Source organism: Leptonotus elevatus, chromosome 13 (assembly GCF_054856555.1).
Source record: "Leptonotus elevatus isolate MCC_2025b chromosome 13, RoL_Lele_1.0, whole genome shotgun sequence".
NCBI classification, from domain to species: Eukaryota; Metazoa; Chordata; class Actinopteri; order Syngnathiformes; family Syngnathidae; genus Leptonotus; species Leptonotus elevatus.
The window spans coordinates 11,460,109-11,467,019 of NC_141251.1; positions in this window are offsets into that span (position 1 = coordinate 11,460,109).

Consider the following 6,911-nt stretch of genomic DNA (forward strand, 5'->3'; position numbering starts at 1 on the left):
ACTTCAATCAACGACTTGGTAATTGAAATTTAAACCCAACAATTGTGGTACTTACACACCATTTTTGATACGATACCTTTCGTTAGTTATTGTTACTAGGGATCAGCGTGTATCTATGGAGGATAAAAATTGCCAAAATAAATAAATAAATGACTAAAAGTGAAAATGGATATAAAGAAATATAATTCGAAAATTACATAAACAAATAAAAAAACAAAAAAACAACTATATATATATATATATATATATATATTTGTATTTCATTTTTAAAATATATTTCTTATATTCATTTATATTTTCCCTTTTAGTCATTTATTTAATTATTTATTTTTAATTTTGGCAGTTTTGGTCCATACTGCCAAGACAAAATAATACCAATCTATTTATTTATGTGTGTGTATAGATAGATATATATATAATTATTTTTGTTTTTATTTTTTAATTTATTTTATTCCCATTTATATGTATTTTTTAATGTAATTCTTGAATACTTTTTTTATATCCGTTTTTATTTTCATTTTACTCATTTATTTATTTAGTCATTTATTTATTTAGAAATTTTGGCAGTTTTGGTACTCCATCAGGCCGATACCCAGCCCTCTATCATTTTTTAAATTTTATGTATCAAAAGTACTAGTATCAGTATTTGGTATTGGTATCTCAAGAGTTACGTACTCGTACTCATCGGTATAAAAAAAAAGAAGTGGTATCAAACATCCCTGATTGCGATAATTTTTCATAAATCAATGAAATCACATGATGCTAGTGAGGCGTGTAGTTAAAATGACCCAATTTGGTTCCATGTCTTAAAAATGACTCCATTGTGATGAATCATTCTTAAATAAGTGCATGAAACGTACGCAACTTGTTTTGTGAATTAATTACAGTGATTAAATCAAATATAGTCAAGTGGTACTCAACAAATTAGACCAAGTGATTCCACACCACACACCAGGTCGCAGCCATTATGGCTCCGTTGCCATGGCCACTCCCCTTTTTCTTTGTGTGTGTGTGTGTGTGCCATCTGCTGCGTGAGTGACAATACTTTAATAGGGGTCAAGATGCACAACTCACATTAATGGGATCGACACCTCTCGGCTCACGCTCATCCTGTTGGAGAATAAGGGAAATTAAATGCGATATATCAGAGGACGCCCACAAAGCCATCACTGAGCCCTTGTGTACATTACATGAAGAAAACACCTGCTGACATGACAGCAAGTGAAAATGGATTCTTATCGCGGTTCTCAAGTTCTTCAACTGTTCCCACAAAGTTGGACTCATGGAATTGTCCAACAAATGTATTTTAAGATAAATAATTAACATCCATGGTGACGTGGTTCTTCTACTGCTTGTTCCATTCCCAGTGGGCACACGCTGAGTTCTTGACTAAGACTCAAGTCCATTAGCCTCTTCCTAAACTACTCTGCCCAGCAGTGGAAATGCATTACGTTGTCAATTGTTCTGACAAGGAAGAAAATAAAAGTGAATATAATTTCAACCAGGTTGAAAGGGGAAGTCAACCCAAAAATGCCCCACTAGCCCAAACACAGTATTCTGATTAAATAGGAGTTAAGTGGCCGCTAGTTTTATCCATGTCAGGAAGCGGCCATTTTGCCACTTTGTTTCACCCGGAAATTATCTCACAGTTGCTCAGGGCTGAAGTAACAACCAATCATAGCTCACCTGTTTTCTGCAGCTGAGCCGTGATTGGTCGTTATATCAGCTATGAACAGCTGTGATGTCATTTTCAGTCGTTAGCAAGAGGCAAAATGGCTGCCTCCTAAAATGGATAAAAATGGGTGGATTTTGCAGCTTAAGTCTCGGGCTGGCTTTCGATTCAAATTTCCTTAATCGATTTGATTTGGATTTTCTTTCCCCGATTCTGAACTTCAGTTCAATCCAATATCAATTAATTGTGGATCATCAATTCTTATTAAATGTCAAGGACATGATAAAAACTCCACAAACATAACATTTGAATATTAAAGTACATTTTGCGGAGGCAGTAACTCACGTCATTGTTACACATCAGCAAGGATGAGATGAAAATATTTTCATAATTCTAATTCAATAACTGTAAATAGAAACAAAAAATATTCTGAATTGTCTTTAAGTGCAATAGGTCAGGTCTTCCATAAATGTAAGAAAATACTTTTAAATTTGTGTGAACAGTAAATTTCAAGAAAACTGTAAGTTTTTTTTTTAACTCATTCACTGCCATTGACGGCTATAGACGTAAAAAATTCATTGGAACTATTTCTATTAGTTTAAAATTTGTTTCCACTTTAGTTAACAACAGTATGAAAACCTAGAATTTTTTTATTGCACATTTAGAACAGATATAAAATTTGTGATTAATCGTGAGTTAACTATTAAAGTCATGCGATTAATTACGATTAACATTTTAATCGCCTGATGCTCCAAATTTTGTATATTTTCTTTTGAATTCATTCACTGCCATTGACGACTATGAATGTCAAAATATTCATTGGAACTATTTCTATTAGTTTAACATTTTTTTCTCCACTTTTGTTAACAAGAGTATGAAAACCTAGATTTTTTTTTATTGTACATTTAGAACAGATATCAAGTTTGTGATTAATCGTGAGTTAACTAGTGAAACCATGCAATTAATTACGGTTACAAATTCTAATCGCCCGACGCCCCTAATTTTTAATTATCTTATTTTTAAATATTTTCTTCTTTTTTTTTTAAACAAAAAGAAGAAGAAAAGATTATTAAAAATTAGGGGCGCCGGGTGATTAAAATTAATTGTAATTAATCGCGTGACTTCACTCGTTAACTCACGAATAAAAACAACAACAAAGGCGTCAGTGGCAGTGAATAATAATATTAATAATAAATAATAATAATAGAAAAGATTACAAAAACTCTCCTGGATAGATGGATACCCTGTAGAATTTTGCCAAGAAGACCGGAAGCTCTTATAGCTGCAAAGGAGACACGTGCCATCCTTTCTTCTCTTTTCATGTCCAGTCTTCAACCGATTGGACATTAGGGAGCTTGATCAACCTTGGTGACGGTCAACCCTAGTGGACGGTGTCTGATATTGCAAGACCCAAAACAACCGAGGACCCCAATTCATATCACCGATGATGTGTCCCAGACAGTTGATCTAAGATGTGTCTTGCAAAATGGTTTAATGGCCACCATAGCATCCAAATACTTTTGTCCATTTAGTGTATAAAACAGAGACAGTGTATCTTTGGCGCTTGCCCCGCGGCCTCTTGCCAGCCAGCCATGTCCCGTCTGTTCCTAAGTGACTGGCGCCCCGAATTTTTAATAATCTTTTCTCTTTTTTTATTGCGTCAGGCGATTATTTTTTTTAATTGTAATTAATTGCATGACTTCAATAGTTAACTCACGATTAATCACAAATTTTATATCTGTTCTAAATGTACAATAAACAAATTCTAGGTTTTCATACTCTTGTTAACAAAAGTGGGGAAAATTTTTAACTAATAGAAATAGTTCAAATGAATTTTTGACGTCTTTCGCCGTCAGTGGCGGTCAATGAGTTAAAGTCCTTAAAAAAAATCTATTTTCTTAAGAATTTATGGGGGAAAAACAGATACTTAAATAATCGATTCGATATTTGGCCCCAAAATGAAAATTGATTCAATATCAATTATTCAATGTCTTTAAACCCAGCCCTACTTAATTCATATACCACAAATGCAATACTTAAACTACTATATTTAGACTAGTCGGCGTACAAACAACATACTGTAAAGACATTTTTTAGGTTGACTTTTCCTTTTAAGTTTTAAGCTCTTATCATCGTAGCATCGTAGCATGTCGCTATGAACCGATCATGTAGCATACATACTACGTCGTGCTTTTTAGATATTATAAATATTGAAATAAGATGTCTCCAAAGGCGATGCCATCCCAGCATTAAATACATAACATGCTTATTGGAGACTCTTGTGGTTTGACATTGAAAGTCTGAACTACCGCACTCCCTTGCTACCCTATTGATTCGTGTTATGTATATGTCTCAAGACAGCTATAGTGTGTCATGTGGAAACTTCATCCCAGATCCAATGTTCTTTCTAATGGTGCCTTCCCTGACTCCTATATCACATAATGCTCTGTTACGTCCCTTGATAGAGAAAACAGGATGTATGTGTCCACCGTAAATATACGCATTCAAATACCGATGAGTCTCAGCGGGTCCGAATGATAAAACCCTACACGATTGTGCTTTTTTGCTTGCGTCTTAGTTGTCACTTCCAAGTTCCCCCCCCCCCCATTTGACGAACGAACCCGAGAACAATCGAGGACTATTGGATGTGAAGTGAAGCTCCTGAGAGGTTGTGACGTTTCAGTCCAGTGAGTTTTGCTGCATGTTGACATTGCTTGCACAGTAAACGTTGTGTGACTGACTGGTGTCCTGCCCTAAGGCAGCGGCAATGCATCACTCCACACTATCCAGTCACACACTTTAGCAGTGCCTTCACACACACACACACACGCAAAAACACTCCCGCGCAAGAAAAAGGTCCCACGCTGCTTCTCACTAAGCCTAAAGGCAGCATTTAACAAGTTGTTGTTTCTAGGGATAGACCGATAATCGGCCCGGCCGATAAGCGTCGCCGATATTTTGCATTTTATGAATATCGGCATCGGCCTCTTTTTTTGTTTTGATGGCCGATATATTAAAAACTGTTATTTTTGCTGACGGGCGCTTTTCTCCTCCGTCTGCTCTGAGTCAGCGGCTGTTGACTCCCTGCAACATTGGCCCGCCCACAGCACCATCTGATTGGTTGCTCGTGCAGTGCTAACAGCCAATAAGCAGCAATTAACGGCTAACCAAACCTAACCTAATAGACTTTTTTTTTTCCGGCTGTTTGAGAGTTATCCCGGGGTTATCTCGCAAATTAGCAGCTATTTGGGAGTTAGCGTGCGGGTGAATGTTAAGCCCGCGAGCTAACAGTTAGCTTGCAAATTAACCGCCTATTAGGTTAACTCGCGGGCTACCCTAATAGCCGTTTTTTAGCAGCTATTTGGGAATTATCCCAGGGTTAGCGTGTGGGTGAATGTTTAGCCCGCGAGCTAACTGTTAGCTCGCAAATTAACGCCTATTAGGTTAGCTCGCGGGCTACCCTAATAGCCGTTTTTTAGCAGCTATTTGGGAGTTATCCCAGGGTTAGCGTGCGGGTGAATGTTTAGCCCGCGAGCTAACTGTTAGCTCGCAAATTAACGCCTATTAGGTTAGCTCGCGGGCTACCCTAATAGCCGTTTTTTAGCAGCTATTTGGGAGTTATCCCAGGGTTAGCGTGCGGGTGAATGTTCAGCCCGCGAGCTAACTGTTAGCTCGCAAATTAGCTGCTATTAGCCCACTAGCTAACAGTTAGCTCGTAAATGAACGCCTATTAGGTTAGCTTGCAGGCTACCCTGATAGCCGTTTTTTAGCGGCTATTTGGGAGTTATCCCAGGGTTAGCGTGCGGGTGAATGTTTAGCCCGCGAGCTAACAGTTAGCCTGCAAATTAGCGGCTATTTGGGAGTAAGTGTGCGGAAGCCCCATTATAGCTGATAACAAACAACCTTTAACATGTTGCAAATCACAAAAGCAGTTTAATAAACATTCCTTGAAGGCATTTAAGCAGTCAAGTGCTGGAGTTTTAATTATTATTTTATTATTAACATTTTTGACACCAACTTTCTTTTTTTTTCTGCAAATGTATATCAGCTTCAAATATCGGTTATCGGGCTCCCTGACTACCGATAATCGGTATCATATCGGCCCTGAAAAAAAGCATATCGGTTTATCTCTAGTTGTTTCTATGACTCAAAGAAAAATGTATGTGCTGACTAGCCGCAATATTATGGCCGCTTGTACTAATGGCACACAATACAAGAATGCATCAGAAACATGAAACTATTAGGCTAATGCTTAATTTTGATTGACAGAGAGCAAGTCTGAATCAGGAACTCCCATTTTAAAGGTCAACAGAGACCCAATTAGAGGAAAACTTGAAAAAGGGCATCCTTTTCATTTCCAACTTTGCAAAAGTTTAAAAGTGACATCAAAGATGGGAAAAATGAAAATAAATAGTGGAATGAACTCTCTAAGAGACAATATCACTTCAGGTAGAGGTTATTGCTACAGGTGATTCTCACGCACTCCGTCCGCTCTAATATGTGCCAACGTGCTCGCAAATGAGGCATTGAATGAAGCATTGAGTATTCCAAAAGTAATTGAGTCATCAAATTACTTTATTATGGTACTTGATTACATTATAACTACAATATAAAATATTGTGGCAATATTTGTAAGTCATAAAATTTAAATTGTACGCGTCGCTCATATATGTTACCTCAAAGTGTTTGGCAACAGCACGATATGTAATAGTGGTTAGTATGTCTGCCTCACAGTTCTGGGGTTCTGGGTTCAAATTTCGACTTTTCTTTGTTCAGTTGGCATGTTAAAAGACGCATGTTCGCTTAATTGAAGACTGACAATTGTACTTATGAGTTGTTGTTTGTGACCCTAACGCGAATAATGAGTACAGAAAACCGATTCACTTTATTAAATATAAAAACTGAAAATTTTACAATTCAAGAAAAAAAACAGAAACCAAATAAACAGTTTAAAAATAATAATAAGAGGAAGCCACCGGTCATATACTGTTTAGCATGCAAGCACTAGACTGGACAGGAACGTACGAAGACGATGTGCACAATGTAAACATGCTTAGTAAAAGAAGAAACGTTAAAAAGGACAACTAATTAACCTGTGCTGAAGTGATCTGAGTCGATGTTGGAGTAATTCGTGGGTTCATCTTTTCTGTTGACACACCGTGCCAACTGCTCGGAAAGCCCAAAAAAAATATGGTGGACGCACGACGTGATGACATCACAAGGGAACTATCTATTCTAT